An 18,631-nucleotide genomic window follows, 5' to 3' on the forward strand; every position below is an offset into this window, starting at 1 on the left:
GCTATGGGGAGGGTGGGGTCCTACAGAGCTACCACTGGCCCCAAATAAAGAGTTCCTGTCCACTGTCTGGGATCCAGAGACCTCAGTGGAAAGTGCACAACAGCATGTGATTGATGTTGGTGCTACTGTTTCAGGGAAGACATGTATTTCCCGGGATGAGCTTCCAGGTAATTTTACATATGCCAATTTTTAACATTTTCTTGTTTAGTAAAATACTGAAAGTAATAGTTCAGTTGTTTTAAATTCTTTTTTTGGCATGGGAGCTATTGATAGATTGAAACAGTTAACAACACATTTTGCTTCATTACACATGGGCTTTGGTTGGATGTGTCAGCCAATTTCAATTAAAAGTCTTGTTAATGGACATATAAAGGCAAAAAATGTTGTCCCCCTGTGTTACTGGAATTGTGATGATGGTGTCCTTACCTTTTGCTTAACTTCTTTCAGGACCATGCTCCCTAACAAGGATGGCGTAATCTGCACATGGTAAGCCAAACATTTTTACTTGAGTACTGATGAGCAAGTGCCAAAAATATACATTTATCCATATGTGTCAGGTGGGTGTCAGGAGTGTGTGTGTAATGTTGTACCATCTTTGATAGTGGCACCAGTGTCAGTTTGTTAGCATATTAAATTGTAATGTAGGTATTAATTTCTTTCCTGTGTTTGTGGCTTAGTTTCACAGGTGATCCCGACAGTGGAAGTGTAGGACTCTTACCACCTGATGGCAGATTATTGGCAGACTCTGATGATGATGGTGGCCAAACAGAGGCACAATTGGGGGGTTCAGAGGTTGAGTCTGACACTGAGGTTGACATTCATCCATCCCCTGTATTTCCATCAGACACAGACCATAGGTCTATTGATACCTAATCCAGTGAACCCTCAGATATTGGACATGTGGAGGCTGAGACATTTGATCAGGGTAGTGTGGTTACTGTGGGTTTAGTGCCCGTTGACTCTGGCTGTAGGCAAAGTGTGGATGAGGTGCCATGTAGGAGGGTTGTTAGGGGTGCTCAGATGAGGCCTGCTGTCCACCCTCAATCTAATCCTGGTGTGTCTTTCTGTGCCACTCAAAGTATGTTTAGGGCTATCATGGAAGCACAGATATGCTCCAATAGAGCCTCCAACGAAATGCTTAGGATTGTAGATGTGGCACAAGTTGACATGCATGACTGCCACAACCATTTTGTCAATTCAATGGATCAGATGAATGAAATATTGTAATGGGTGGTGTCTGTGATGGAACGTTTGCTGGAAGGGGGATGGCACCCATGTGGACGTAGGACAGCCATGTCATCTAAAGTTAGCTGACAAAGTTATGGCCGATCATCATGCCATAGTGGCACTACTTTCACTGCTCCATCAGTGGTTCACGTGTCCACACCCAGACATGTTAGGCCATGGGGTCATGCTCTTGAGCAAACTCTTGAAGAGAGCTCATCCAGCAGACATCAGTCACATTCAGGTAGCAGCAGGGAATCTGACCGTGGGCCAGTTATCAGAGCCGGGGACAATGATGATTAACTGACACCTCTGCCATGCATGGCTCACACCTGTCTGACATACCAGGATGTAGCTAACACAGAGCTTGGTTGTGTTCTTGCAGAGACAAAACACACACACACACACACACACACACACACACACACACACACACACACACACAATTTCACCTTGAGTGCTCATACAAACACACACTTAACAGTTACACGGGCCAGTTGTGAGTCTTACAGCTTATTCTGCCTCAGTGACCATTTGATACTTTATCCAAATTTATGCCTGCCAGTCTGTCTTACTCACATAGATTAACCACCTTTTCTGTCGGTATAGGCCTCCTGCCCCCCCCCCGCACCCTCTGCCCCCCCCACACACATACACAACACCCTGTGCAAATGATGATGATAAATATTCCATATCGCTGATTTTCTATCTTTTGGATTCAGGGATACATAAGTTTTTGCCTGATGTCCAGGGTCCACAGCTGACTGAGTGCTTAGTATATCTGTGTTTGTGATGCTCTTTTGCAAATTGTACTGCTTTCTTACAGGTTTTTGTAATGTGTACATCCCTCTCAACCACTTAGACGAACAAAGTTGGACCAAGTTATGAAGATATGTGAAGGCTGCCAGCCTAGCTAGACAGAATTTTGTAGATAATTCTATGTCTTTGTAAATATTAATAAAGGTCATAGGCTTGTTATGTTAAATGTGAGAAGACTGTATTGGATGTTGAACTGCAAAAATGTAACAACAGTGCACTCTGCTGTAAGAAAGCTGATATGTTTTATGACTGTTTGATCTCAGGGCTCGGAGTCGTGATGTCTGAAACAGCAGATTCTTTCTTAATTGCTAGATTTTACATATATAATGTCTTTAATTGCTGTGGTTTCCTGACCAGGTGCAAGCTTACTAAGAAATGTAAACGTAGAGTTTCTGTTAACCTGGGAAACCAGAGAATTGTTAAGAATGATGTAATCTAAAATGAGTCAGCAGGATGTATTATCAATTTAAAGGACTTTCTCAGAGACAGAGAGATAGCATTTTGGATGTTGCCTAAAGCTGACAACAACTCACCAGTACTCTGCTTTGCTCTATATGTAAGTTTATTTAGAACTGCGATTGCTCTTAGATATAGATAGAAAGTAGTAAGTTTAGACTAGCTGTTTTTCTGTATTGATGTCAGGACTATTCTACTGTATTATTTTAAGCATTTTTGTGTCATCTCTGAAATCTTGACTAGCACTGTGTAGTAAGAAGTATTGTCTTGTGTTTTTTATTATTTATTATTAAATATTTTTAAACCATTCAACTGTGGTTGTTTTGTGTCAAGATAATTTAAGCTGTAGAGTACATTGCATGTATATAGTGATACTGGCCAAGGAACTCCAAAAGCTTTAGCCCTGGGTCACACTTACTATTTGGATAATAATATTGCACAGTAATAATTGGACACCCTTTGGTAAGGGCCTTTTTAGTAGCTGATATCTGTGGTTGGGGGCAGCTTGTACTACCTTATAAACTGGCAGGAAGGGGCATAGCTGGAGAACCTGTGCCAGCCTTCCCCAGGAGTATCTGTGTAATTGTATATAACTCTTATCTCAAAGTGTTTGTGTGTCAGCTACTTGGGCAGAGATACAAAGCACTGGTTGGACAGAGAGGGTGCCGAAGGTTTTAGCTTGACCACTAGGTTGAGATCTGGACCCTATAGCTGTGCCAGTGAGGAGTCTTATTGGGGATCTGTAGAGAAAGGGAGAAACCAGCCCCAGACTGACTGTAATCTCTGTGTGCTCTTAAGGGAAATTGTACTTTACTGTGTATATATTTGTTATCCTTCCCAATGTGGACGCCCCTCACTGGTGTTAGTGGTGAGGATTGAGGTTCCTTGATTACTGGGTCAGTGCACAGGCATCACATATTAATTGCTTGGCAGTGGTGGGATATCCACACTGCATATTAATTGGCTGGCAATTGGCTTGTAGTGGTGTGGATAGTGAATTCCTATAGCTTGTGTACAGTGATCTCTGAAGGTGTTTTTGTACTCTAAATCAGCCACGCAGTGAATATTCAGAGTTCAGATCACAATTGTTTTATTTCTTTTGTTAGCTTAGTTAGTCAGGGAGAGCAGGCAAGCATGTCAGCAGAGGAGTATGGCAAGATGTCAAGGAGCCAGTTGGCTAAAATGTGTTAGCGTAAGGGACTGGTGCATGGAAACCTGAATAAGGCAGACATGATTGCAGCTTTGGTCACAGCTGCATCTGAAAACAGCAATCAGGAGGATGATCAGACTGGCCATGGAGATGTACAATACTCCGAGAATAGACAGCTCAACCTTTCTGCAGAGGACTTAAAAATCCATCTAGAGCTAAAAAGTCCTGAGTTGGAGGCCAGGTGTTTGGAAACAGAAGCAGCGGAGAGACTGAGATGTCTACACGCTGAGGAGAATGAGAAACTGCTACGCCTGGAAGTTGAGGAGAAGGAAAGGCAGAGGCAGCATGAAAAAGAGATGACTCTTCACCAGAGTCATGGAGGTAATGGAGAAGGGAGTAACTGGACCCCAGAAGCACAAAAGGCCAGTAAACTTCTTCCACATTTTACAGAGGGGGATAATTTTGATAGTTTCATTCATATGATTGGGAGGGTATGCAAACAGTATGATGTTGACCAAAGGCTCTGGGTATGGTTCCTGACCCCCTTACTCCATGATAAAGCTGTAACTTTATGATCACAAACTTTTGATTATACTGCTAAGATTTGTTAGTTAGAATTTTTAAACCTAACAACTGAAACTTATAAGAAAACGTTTCATGATGATAGATGCAAGGCAGATGAAAGTGTGTGTGAATATGTTGCTGAACTTAGCACTTATTTTCATAGGTGGGTAAGTGGATATCAGGTGACCAATTTTGAAGGGCTGGCATACCTTTTGGTGAGGGAACCAACCCTTAGCACTTTGCCTGAGGACATGAGGATCTGGTTAGCTGACAGACAATGTGCTACTTCAGATGAGTTGGGGAAGAAGGGAGACCTATACCTAGCAAGCACGGCATCCCCGCACATGAAAGGGACTCCCAGTACTGATCATGGGTCTAAAGAAACCTGCTGGGCAGCCCAAACTGCCCCAACAGAATCTGTTGATAGCAGGGGAAGACACTAGTCCAGGTACATGCCTAGGACCCAGGGTTAAATGTTTTGAATGCAACTAGTGAGGCCATGTGGCATATAGATGTCCACAGAGGCAAGGTGGGAAACAAAAGGTGAGAGAGACAGTATGTGGGATGGACAAAATGCCAATAGTAGGTTGTCTTGAGACAACAGGGGTACCAAACTACCACCTTGCAGATGTCCTGATAGGGAAGGATTTTGATGAGACAGTACTATGTGTTAATGCAGTTACACACAGTCAGGCTTTGAGACAAGCATTTGTGTCTGGTAGCTTGGGGGAAACACATACACACCATATACTTGCAGCCAGGACTGGTGAGGTGGTTACCTCAGGGAGGGAGCTACTCTGTAGCAGTGAGACTGAAGGTGAGCCACAGCTGCTTGTGGGTACTGATGTTCCCTTGGATAGAGTGATTGCAAAGGTATAGGTGAGTAGTAGCACACAGGCTGATAGTGAGGCACTGCTGTCAGAGGATGTCAGACTTCCTGTGGAAGGGGAGCTGGGGAGAGTTACAAATAGAGAGTTGAGACAGGCTCAGCTCTCAGTCCCTACATAACAAGGCCTGAGGCAGGTAGCTAGTAAGGCACTTGATTCTCAAGGGATGAGGGAATCTGTATAGTGGGATAAAGGATTACTGTATGGAGTGGACCCCTGAGGGAGGGCTAGAAGGTGGGAGACTTCAGCAGTTGGTAGCACCTAGAGCCTACCATCTGGCACTTCTAGCCATAACCCATGATATTCCATTTGCAGGTAATATGGACATAAAACATACAAAGAGACGTATTATGCAGAACTTTTATTGGCCTGGAATTTCCAGAGATGTAACAGGGTACTGCAGGACCTGTGAGCAGTGCCAAAAGGTAGGCAAGGCAGGAGAAAAGTTGAGAGCTCCTTTGATGCCTTTGCATGTGGTTGAAGAGCCATTTCAGAGGGTTTCTATGGATATTATGGGGCCTCTAAGTATCCCAAGTCCCACAGGAAAAAGTATATCCAAGTGGTAGTAGATTATGCTACAAGATACCCTGAGGCAGTGGCTTTGTCCTCCACTGCGGAAGAAAAGGTAGCAAATGCTTTGTTAGAGATTTTCAGCAGGGTAGGTTTCTCAAAAGAAATACTGACTGACAAAAGTGCCAATTTCATGTCAGACCTGCTGTCTTGTTTATGGAAGTACTGTGGGGTGAAACACCTGAAGACAACCCCCTACCATCCCAGACTAATGGTGTTGTTGAGAGGTTAAACTCTACAATAAAGTCCTTACTACAGATATTTGCAGGCCCATTTAAGAAGGAGTCGGAGAAATATTTGCCCCATCTGTTGTTTGCTTACAGATAGGTTCCTCAGGAATCCACAGCTTTTTCACCCTTTGGGTTGCTGTATGGGCATAGGGTGAGGGGACCTCTAGATTTAATTTGTGATGAGTGGGAAGACAAGTGTGAATCTCACAAGGAATCTGTTGTGGCATATGTCCGAAACCTCAAGACAAGGCACAGGGAACTCATTGGCTTGGCCCAGGAGAACCTGGAAGAAGCTCAACAACAGCAAAAGGTATGGTATGACAGGAATGCTCAAGCTAGAGAGTATACTGTAGGGCAGCAGGTAATGGTTCTCGTCCCTGTTAAACACAAACAAGCTGCAAGCAGCTTAGGAGGGACCCTACAAGGTGGTAAGAAAGGTAAGTGATGTTAACTAAGTGGTAGAACTGCTAGGCAGGAGGCAGGGGCACAAATTGTACCATATTAACATGATGGGACATTACCATGATAGGGAGGCCCTTGTGCTGAGTATTTGCAGTGGATTGCAGGAGGAGTCTGAGGGAGATCTGGTGACTGATCTCCTCAGTGAGACTCGGACAGACACCTCAGTGGAAGGGGTAACAATGTCCCAGCAGCTATCTCCTATCCAGGTTTGAGAAATCTGAGCAGTGTTACAGGAGTTTGGCAGCATGTTCACTGAGAAACCAGGGTACACCCACCTGGTGCAGCACCAGGTGGATACAGGACCCCAAAGGCCTATTAGGCAGACCCCTTATAGGGTGCATGAGAGAGTCAAACATACTCTGAGGGAGGAGACAAAGGAGATATTGGAACTAGGGGTAATTCAAGAGTCCAACAATCCCTGGGCCTCCTCAGTGGTGCTGGTGCCAAAGAAGGATGGCACCACCAGGTTCTGTGTGGACTGCATAAAATGAAATAATCACACAAAGTCAGATGCTTACCCCATGCCTAGGACAGATGATGCCCTATAGCAACTGGGTGGGGCTAAGTATCTTACAACCATTGATCTTACCAAGAGTTATTGCCAGGTGCCCTTGACTCCCAGTGCTAGAGAGAAGTCAGCCTTTGTTACACCTTTTAGCTTGTATGAGTTCATAAAGATGCCCTTTGGGATGAAAAATGCCCCACCAACTTTCCAGAGGCTGGTAGATCATATCCTAGCAGGAGCAGGAGGGTTTGCCCATGCTTACCTAGATGATATTGTCATCTACAGCCATTCCTGGCAGGAGCACCTTCAACATGTCAGGGAAGTTCTGAGCAGACTGCACAAGGCAGGGTTGACCATTAAGCCTAGCAAATGCCAGGTGGGTATGGCAGAAGTCTCCTACCTGGGACATAGAGTAGGGAGTGGTATGATCAGGCCATAACCTACCAAAGTTGAAGCCATTCAGGCATGGCCTGCACCTCTTACCAAAAATCAGGTGAGGGCATTCTTAGGGACAGCAGAGTACTACAGAAAGTTTGCCCCCAGTTATAGTACCATAGCTCCTCCCCTCACAGACCTGATAAGGAAGAACAGGCTAGATAAGATAGTGTGGACCACAGCGTGTGAGCAGGCATTCCAGAAGCTTAAAGAAGCTTTGGGAGAACCCCTGTGTTAACCGTTCCAGATTACAACAAAGAATTTGTTGTTCAGGTGGATGCTTCAAACCATGAGGTGGGGGCTATACTTAGCCAGATTTCTTCAGAGGGAGAAGAGCACCCAGTGGTTTATCTCATTCATAGGCTCCAACCCAGGGAGGAATAATGTGCATCTGTAGAAAAGGAATGTCTAGCTATAGTGTGGGCACTGCAGAAACCTCAGCCCTATCTGTATGGAAGAAAATTCACTGTAGTGACAGATCACAATCCCCTAACATGGTTAAAGAGCCAGCCAGGAAAATGTCAAGTTGCTAAGATGGAGCCTATGGTTGCAAGCATATGAAATATTAGTGCAGCGTTACAGTGGGAGTAGCAATGCCAATGTAGATGGGCTCTCAAGGCTGGGAATGGGGTAAGGTATACTCAGACCTATCCCTCTCAAGCAGTTTCTCAAGGGACACTTAAACAGCTAACTTGAGTTCTCAGTGGGGGGGAGAAATGTAAAGATATGTGAAGGCTGCCAACCTAGCTAGCTAGAATTTTGTAAATAATTCTATGTCTTTGTAAATATTAACAAACGCCATAGGCTTGTTCATGTGAGAAGACTGTATTGGATGTTGAACTACAAAAATGTAACAACGGTGCACTCTGCTGTAAGAAAGCTGATAAGTCAAGCATTTTATGACTGTTTGATCTCAGGGCTTGGAGCCGTAGTGTCTGAACCAGCAGATTCTTTCTATTGTTTTGAGACCAGAGTTATTTGCTATATTTTACATATATAATGTCTTTAATTGCTGTGGTTTCCTGACATGGTGCAAGCTTACTAAGAAATGTAAATGTAGAGTTTCTGTTAACCTGGGAAACCAGATAATTGTTAAGAATGATGTAATCTAAAATGAGTCAGCAGGATGTATTATCAATTTAAAGGACTTTCTCAGAGACAGAGACAGAGCATTTTGGATTTTGCCTAAAGGTGACAACAACTCACCAGTACTCTGCTTTGCTCTATATGTAAGTTTATTTAGAACTGTGATTGCTCTTAGATATAGATAGAAAATAGTAAGTTTTGCCTAGCTGTTTTTCTGTATTGATGTCAGAACTATTCTAATGTATTATTTTAAGCATTTTTCTGTCATCTCTGAACTCTTGACTAGCACTGTGTAGTAAGAAGCATTGTCTTGTGTTTTTGTATTATTATTAAATATTTTAAACATTTTAACTGAGGCTGTTTTGTGTAGGGGTAATTTAATCTGTAGAGTACATTGCATGTAGATAGTGATACTGGCCAAGCCACTCCAATGGCTTTAGCCTTGGGTTACACTTACTATTTGGATAATAATATTGCACAATAATAGGACACCCTTTGGTAAGGCCCTTTTTAGTAGCTGATATTAGTGGTTGGTGGCAGCTGGTGCAACCTTATAGACTGGCAGGTAGGGGTATAGCTGGAGAACCTGTGCCAACCTTCCTCAAGAGTGTCTGTGTGGTTGCATATAACTTTTATTTCAAAGTGTGTGTGTGTGTGTGTGTGTGTGTGTGTGTGTGTGTGTGTGTGTGTGTGTGTGTGCGTATGCATGTGCGTGTGTGTGTGTGTGTGTGTGTGTGTGTGTGTGTGTGTGTGTGTCAGCTACTTGGGCAGGGACACAAAGCACTGGTTGGGCAGAAAGGGTGCTGGAGGTTTTAGCTTGACCACTAGGCTGAGATCTGAACCCTATAGCTGTGCCAGTAGGGAGTCTTATTGGGATCTGGAGAGAAAGGGCGAAACCAGACCCAGACTGTGTTCTCTGTGTGCTCTTAAGGGAAATTGTACTTTACTGTGTGTGTATTTGTTATCCTTCCCAGTGTGGATGTCCCTCACTGGTGTTAGTGGTGAGGATTGAGGCTCCTTGATTACTGTGCCAGTGCACGGGCATCACACAAGTCATAACAAAAGTGGGACAAAGGCCCAAAAATAGGGATATTTTTTAAATATTTTGGTCTTACAAAATTAGAAAATTGATAGAATTTCAGGCTTTGCATTACCATATGATTTTTCTGAGGGATATGAAGTCTGAAACTATAATGTCTGTCACTATTTTCTAACTTCAGTCTTTAATGATTTGCCATTAGAAAACTATGAGGTCAATCTGTGGACATTCCAGGAAAATCTTTACATTTGAGAGGCATGAGTGTATGAATCTTTGAGGCATGAGGCTTGTTAGTCGATAGAGAACACATGTATTGGCATAAGTCAGTGCTGTCACATATAAGTCAGTGCTGTCACATATTAATGTCATTGCTGTAAAAATCACCCACCTTATACTTACTTACATTAGCAAGTAACAGTATGCAAGGATATGCCATTCATTTTTGTTCTTAGACATTTATTTCTCTATCCCAGGTTCAAAACTTACCTTAGAAGTCTGGCAGTTGCAAGACTTTTAATTTGGGGCTGACTCTGTCTGACATTAGCAGTACACAGCTATTTCATGGGTAAGTAAAGGCTGTGAGCATTGCCTGGCATCAATGTTACCATATGTATGTGTATAGGATTAAGGTTTCAGCCTTTTAGGTGGTGAGCATTTGTGCTATACATTGCCTCTTGGCCAGAGTGATGGCATATTGTGCACAGCTATGTCCGCCTACACCCACAAAAGGCTGGTGCTTCCCCCTCTGACTCCTCACCTGCATGTGGCTGTGGTGACCTTGCCAGTGGTGGTAGGATGTGTGGCCCTTCCCTTGGTGCTCCTCCTAAAGCTATTTTCTCAGAATAATATTGTGAAGCATGACACAGACAGTCAGAATCTGAGCACATGAACAGGGATTATACTGCACGGCTTCCCTATATGTATCTGCGCACTGGAACTGTGACCTCAGCAGCCCAAACACCTGCTGTTTAATATTTCTTGTCTGAGCATGTGCCTTATTGTAACATTCTTCACTTAGTGTGTGTGTGCATTTCTGATGGGCATCATCAGCCATAGTTTGAGTGCATAACCTTCATCTCCCAATAAATTACTCTTTTGGATATCCCCCAAGAAAACATATGATACAGTTGAAAATTGTGGCAGATATGTGAGTAATAGTAACTACCTGGGTTGCCAGCACACCCATTCAGGATGACTCCCTTAGCATTACACATGACCTGCCAGTTAATTGAGTGGAACCCCTTTCTATTTATATATACCCTTCCTTGTTCCCCGGGTGATGCTTTCATTTCAACACATGTACAGTCTATGGCACCCAAGACTTCAGGATAGTGTGCTACAGGGTAGAACTCCTGCATAGTTGTGGCTCTGTCCTCATGTGTACTGGGAAAATATAAGTAAACACTGCCATTTTGTATCACACCATTCAGGAATTGATGTAAGATCCTGGATGCTGATGCCTGTGACACAAAGTGCACATGGTAGCACACCATTTTGTATTCAGTAAATGGCTTTACACACTGTGTAGAGCTGTGCAGACATGGTAAACATCATGGCATGCTAATTATAGCATAAGCAGCTGAACTGTATACTAATCAATCAATTCAAAATGGAGAAGCTATTCAACAAGCTATAAAACAATTGTGCAGACTCAGTGTAGGTTTTCCTGCAAATTCCAAAGCCTATTGGAATACAGCCACAGAAGGTACTCTATATGGAAGCAATGTTATGGGCTGCAGTTGCTGTTTTACATATGTGTGTGCAACAGGCACAAGTCTATGATGCTGATGCTGCAGATAGACCCTGGTTGAAAAGGTGAATGGGTATTTAGACCCATGTTAAATTACCATGGTCTGCATAATATCAAAATTGTACAGCACTATAGGGTAGATAGAGACACACTACAAGAACTCTGCAACCTCTGTCATTCACAGCTGAGACAAGGACAAACTGAGGGTAACCAATACCTGTGGAGACTAGGGTATGTGTAGCGCTTATAATATTAGCTATAGGAACCCTTCAGAGGCCAACAGGGCATAATCTGGGGATATCATGGGCATCTGCATCCAGGATCCTACATGAATTCTCAAATGCTATAATACAACATGCCAATGATTGCATACAAGTTTCCCCATACACCTGCAGAAATACCAGGATGACTACACAATTGCAAGAGTAAAACTCTTGAAGCACAACTTTTGATGTAGAGACACACAAATTATACTTGGCTACCCCCAAAACAACAGGAAAATGACAGTTTGTACAATCCAAGGAACAGCACATAATTCACTTGTTATAAATGCTTTCCACAACATTTTCACAAAATGTGTATACATTTAAAAAACAAAAGTCAATTGTATACAATTACTAGGCATCTCTCACTGTGACCAGCACTCTCCTGGTGGTGTCTATGGGCCATCTTAGAAGGCTAACACCTTGGTGCTATTGACAATATAGTACTTTACAATGTCATGGAATAAGACAGAAAATATTTTAATTATACTTGTAATGACAGTTATTAAGGCTGTCTATCTGTGAAAATCAATGCATGGCAAAAATGCCTATGCTGGGAGTGAAGTATAAGAAGTGCATGCAGATAACAGTTTAATTCCATAATGCATGTATATAACAGTTTTCTTTGTAACATGTGAAGAAATCCAGCATGTATCTGAAAACTGTTATTTATATATATATATATATATATATATATATATATATATATATATATATATATATAAATAACAATTTTCTTTTTAACATGAAGCAATCCAGCATGTATCTGAAAAATACAAACATACTTTAACATCAGAAGCCTTCTGTACAGATAAACCTAAAGGAATCTCAATACTCCGTGTTCTACAAATACACAAGTCCTCTTACCTTGCAACATGGTTACCTTGTTATTGTGTAGACTCACGCCACTGAGCACGGTGATGACAGAAATGAGGTGAGAACCCATTACAATTGCTGAATCCCAAACTGTTGAGTCAGTGTAGCACATGTAAACATAATGTAGGCACTACCTCAGTGTCTGTTGCTAATGGATTGTGACTGTGCATGGTTAATGGGAGGGAGAAGGAATACACAACAATTCAGACTCCCTACCTGCGGTGGGTGTCAGCCAGGATACATGTACCAAGTGTAGAAGTAATTTGCAGCAAGCTTTGAAGTGGAAGTGAACAGGACACATTTCTCATTTTGTCTGCACTAACAGATAAACTGTACTTCCTTTAATAAAAATGTATTTGACAGCTGCTTGCATGTCGTTTGTAAAGCTATCTCTTAAAGTATGCCTGCACATTGGAAACACAACAGGAAATACTACATCCACACTCTGCATACCACTCTTATGACACAATATGCCAACCAGATCATATAATGATGATGGCATCATTTATACAGACAACTTTGACAGGGCAAATACATACTTTACTGGTGTTGTACTAATCACATACTGTGTTTTGTAGATGGGAAGTAAATAATTACATGTGTGATAGATTAGTATAGCAGCCACATCATGCGTGTGACTCTATGTATGTCTAAGTGTGTGTGCATAGTCAGAGGAACATCAGTCTGTATCCTACTATCATCAGTCCAGTAGAATGCAGAACTTTAATATCTTATTTGTACATGGTTATCCATTCATTTCATAGAGGCCTTCCAAAATCCAGTGATGATGTCATCCACTATAAATTGTTCAGCAGCATTGTAAAAGTCAGACTTGTTCTGTGGTTCTCACATTAAGTACTGGGCTCTTAAGTTGCTGTACTTAATTAAGTAGAGATTCTAATCTCACTGTGGTCAACTGTTGTGTATGTCTAGTCAGAAGAATGTAACTGTGTATACTACAATCAACAATACAATCCCATGGAGTACAAATATTTTGGCAGTTCTACATGACTACACATCCATTTCATTCAGGCCTCCCAACACCTTATCTCAAACATCCAATGATGAGGTTAAACACTGTCAATTGTCCAGCAGCATCATAAAAGTCAGACTTGTGCCAGGGCTCTTGTGTTAAATTATAAGCTCTCAAGTTGATGTATTTAGTTAAGTAGGGGTTCTAATCTCACTATAGTCAACTGGTGTGTGTGTGTGTGTGTGTGTGTGTGTGTGTGTGTGTGTGTGTGTGTGTGTGTGTGTGTGTGTGTGTGTGGTCAGACAAGCCTAACTGTGTATCCTGCAGTCAGCAATGCAGTCCCATGGAGTACAGAAATTTTGACAGATGTGCATGCCTACACATCCATATCATTCAGGCCTCCCAACATCTCCTCTGAAAGATCCACAAATGATGTCATCCATTATAAATTGTCCAGTGACATTGTAAGAGTCAGACTTATGCTGTGGCGCATGCTTTAAATACTGCAGTTCGGTAGTTAGGAAGAGGGTCTATTCTCCTTCTGGTAAACTGGTGTGTGTTTGTGTTCCCTTTGACATTCAAGAGACCATTTTATACCAGTATGTGAGACACTGCTATTACCATCCTCTTCTCACTAGACACTGCTGATGTCAGCAGATATAAAGTGTTATCCAACACTGTAAGAGCAAGACTTGTACTGTGGAACTTGCATTAAGTACTGTGCTCTGTAAATAGATAAGGGTACTGTTTTCACTGTGGTCAACTGGTGTGTGTATTTATCACTATGGTGACAATTTTAGAATGATATGCAAGTATATAGCTATGTCAAACCCTCCTTTGAACATATTGTTGCAGCATACAGTGATTATGTCATCCTATATAACATGCACTCTTGACAATATTCAAGCCAAGCCTGTGCTATGACACTAACATTAACTGCTGTTTGTAAGCTACTTTATCTACACATATAGGCATTCTAAGCTGAAAGCAGGCAACTTGCGTATTTATAAGTGCAACTATTACTTTAGAGACAATTTTACACAGGAGTGTGACTCCACATTCATGTCATACACTCCTCACAATATGTTTTCATCAGCATACAGTGATACTACCATACTCCATAGCAAAATGACAATGTTACAGTTAGACATCTGTGGTGTTACTACCATAACATTCCATGGCATTCATCTTCTATACCTACACAGGTGTAATGTTCAAATCAGGCCCAATCTACTGCTGTGTGTGTGGTTGGTGGTACATTATGGTCATTGTATGATCTTTGGAATTGTTCTTCATTTCACTACCACTTGGGGAACCTTTCACACAGCCCCATGCATCCACCATCCTGAAATCCAACAAATATACACATATGCAAAACAGTCTTACTATCTGCCATAATACAGATATAAGGATTTGTTTTTACATGGTATAATAATGACTAGGATTTCATGTGATGTTGCCTATTAGCCTAATAATGTCCTATGACCCTATGAATAGTTGACATGTCAATGCTGCTATCAATGACATGTGCTATATTGAGGTGTGCATGTACAGTATGGCTACAAGAAGGTATTACAATCTGTGATGTGAGCTAATGTATTGATGACCATTGCTACCACTGTATTACATGCTCCCTCTATAACAGCTGTAGTAATATGCCTCCTGAGAACTGTTGACATGGTATGATACACTTTTATGTATATTGTTGGCATATTAGGGCACATGTTGTTGTAGTGGCACAGATCAACCAAGTACACAATTCACATTCCACCATCACAGTGACACTTGCAGTATGGCACAGGTGTGCATGTGTCTACATACCATCATTAAATGTTCTATGACAGACATCAATCTTAATTCATATTGATTACATGGTCACATAAGTCTTGTCTCATACGCATGCTGTTATGTTGTGATATACACAACCAATGTATCACATTTTTTGATTCAATTGCAACCTTGTGGAATTCATTGTATGAGCAGTTGTATTGCTATACCGAAGGATTTTTGAGGTGGTCAGTAGCACCATTGTGTGACTATTACCATTTGTGTCAAGAAATGTTCTGCATGAGCCACAAACAACTGATCTCTAATGTGTCCTGATATGTCATCAGGCCACACTCAGACACAGCTTGCCCAAGATGCAGGTAATATCCCAATTCGGTACCAAACACATGTGATTTGCACAGGCTACATCATGTCTGTTACATCTGTTCAATGTCCTCAAGAAGGTCAACAAGGACATGCATGATGACAACACTGCCATCTTGAGTAACTCGACCTGGCCAAAGCATTTGACACAAATCCATACTGAAGTATTGCTGAGAAATTGTCACAAATGCCCATAAAGACTTATATTACCAAGTGGGTAGACCACTGGATCACATATGTGACAGGTAAATATGTTGAAGTGTGTGAAGTGACCTATATCTGCAGTTCAGTAATCATACCTGTACCTCAGGGCTCTGTGTTAGCCCCTTTCCTATTCATTATCTAAGTTTCAGATGCCAAGACTGACTTACACATCCTTTGTCCAACCAACTTTGTGCAGGACTGCAGATTGTGGACAATAATTGAATCCAAATGTGGTATTTGTATAATACAGACAGTATCAACACACACAATGGATTGCTGCCACAGCCATGGAGACACAGGAGATGAACAAAAATCATGGGGGGATTAGTTCTGTTATAAAAGCAAATATACAAGCTAACTATAATAATGACAGCACACCCTTATGAGCTGACCAAGTGGTATGTGTCCTGTGTACTCTGGTAGATGGGATGTGAAACATCCACCAGCATGTGCCCACAGTGGCAACTACTACCTTGTATTTAACACAACTTCTATGTATGTGTGGGGCATCCACATCAAAGGTCATTATAATTCCGTAGTTCTCAGCCCTCATCACACCAATAACTGTATAGACTGCGCCCTTTTAAATGTACTTTCTAACAGATCTTCCAAGGATGAGTTACTCAAGTGCACCACATTTTTCACATTGAATTCCCACACATCTTATTGGCCATACCTAAGCATTCTTTTTGTCATATAAACAGTGGGTCATGGTGCAGAACCCCCATCAAGGTGTTATACAAGATGCATGGGTGATATGTATTCCTATGATGCACACAGTAAATACATAGGCTCATAGGTTCATAGGTGTGTACTAGGCTAATGGCCCTGGAGCCTTTACAAGCATAAACCATAGAAGTGCCCTCGCATCATGTTGCCCAATGTTAGTTCCCAGTGCCTCTATCAAGTACAGCTACTGGAGTGATCCCGGGGGTGAACTTTCTATTTCCCATCCACTCATCAAGATTTCTCGTAATGAGGGACAGTGAGGTGCTCTGCTTGACATGTATGGAAAGTCTGTTCCAGAGCATGGGCAGTCTTTGGGTAATGAACCTCTCCCTAGAGCATGTTCTGTTGATTGTGACAATGAGGTTGAGGTCTCTGAAGTGTGTGGTGCGGAGGGATAGCTTATTGACAACACTGATGACATGAGTTACATCTGTGATAGTGTGGGTTGTGCTATATATATATATATATATATATATATATATATATATATATATATATATATATATGGCTTGCACACCTGTTGACTAGTCAGGATTGCTTGTCATTTCAAATACAGGTACAAAAGTGTCCTTCCTAATACCTGCAGCAGATGTTAAATTTTGAGGATGGTGTGCTGGATTCTCCTCATAGATTGCTGACAAATCATGACAGTTGTACAAGTGTTTTCTTGCAGAACCATCTATAATCACTCACAGTCACATATGTTATGCCAAAGACATGGGATTAATGGTGGTATTATTCTGATATTGTCCATGATTGTGAGTGCTTCTGTCTGTAGTTGTCCATGAGCCTGTTGCTATGTGTCCTGCTTGGTTGAGACCTATGCTAACATTACATTCATATTCAGGCAATTCATTTTGCACAACTTCACAATATGCAACTAATCTCTTTTTTATATACTGTCCTTGATAAATGCCCTCTCCATTGTTCATGTCAGGATGCTTATATCACAAAGAATCCTCTTCAGGGATATGTCACCTTGTGTGACAGTCACATAATATACAATAACTGTGTGATGATATGACTATACCCACACAGGTGTACACAGCATTATATAATGTATTATGTACATATGCATAGCTCTCAACTGTACAGATTTTCGTAGAATATCCAGATTTTTGGCTCATATTTTTGGCCTGTTCTCTTTTTTCCTGGCAAATCACTGGGATGATCTCAGGATTGTAGTCACTAAATAATGACATACATTTTAGTTTCAGACTTCAAATCCTTCAGAAAATGTATATTAAAACAAATCCTGTTACTCTAGCAACTTTCTAAGTTTATAAGAACAATATTTAAAATATGTCCCAATTTGTACCTCCATTTTGTCAAGCTTTGTCCAGATTTTTGCATTAAGATGTTGTAAAAATGTGACTACTGCTCATGCTACAATGTCTTTTCTTTGTGATGTACATACATTGACATGTCCTCATCTGCACATTTCATGTTTCAGCTGTCCTCCTCCCTTGTATTCATTCCTGCAATTCATCTGTGTGTGCCTTTTCAATACACACACTTCCCCTGAAATATTATTTAAAATGCAGTCCATTTACCCTTGCTGATCAGTTGCAAAAATTTTATTCAGTGTGCCTGAAATAGGTTTGCACACTACTCTGCACTGTATACACTTTCATGTAATGTGTTGGAATTGTATAGATTGCTTTATTTAAAAATGCTGGTGACCATTGTGGCTTTCCAAGCAATTCCGCAGAACTAGTTTGACTGTAGATAAACATTTATTAATTGTGTAAAATAAAAACTAAACAGAATAGGGTCTATCTCTTATCAACAACCACAAAAAAACTGCAATAGACATTTCTAAACTATAAGATATGTAAATGTATAACAAAACCTCTCTATATATTTCACGAAAACAAAATACTAAATGGAATCTAAATTATTATTTGAGCATTCAGTATTATAAATAACAAGTAATACCTTATGAAAGTTTTCTCAAGTATATAATATGTGAAAAATAATCCCAGTGATTCATTAACTGGCTACCACATCACATTAAAGGCAGCAGTAAAAAGGCCCTGTTTCGCTGATGTGGTATTTTGCAATTCATAGACACATTTGCAACAATAAGGAAATAACTTGTTATTAGCTAAATTGCATGTTCATGAATCGCAGTTAACTACTATAAAGTGCAAATCAAAACTTCCCAAAGTAGTTAACAGTGGTGGCCACAATGTCGTAGCCAAGACAACCCTCCCTCCTCAGCCCCTCTCCCACTCACGAGCATGTAGCAAAACACA

The sequence above is a fragment of the Protopterus annectens genome, chromosome 3.part1 (assembly GCF_019279795.1).
Source record: "Protopterus annectens isolate FY-2018-M chromosome 3.part1, PAN1.0, whole genome shotgun sequence".
NCBI classification, from domain to species: Eukaryota; Metazoa; Chordata; order Ceratodontiformes; family Protopteridae; genus Protopterus; species Protopterus annectens.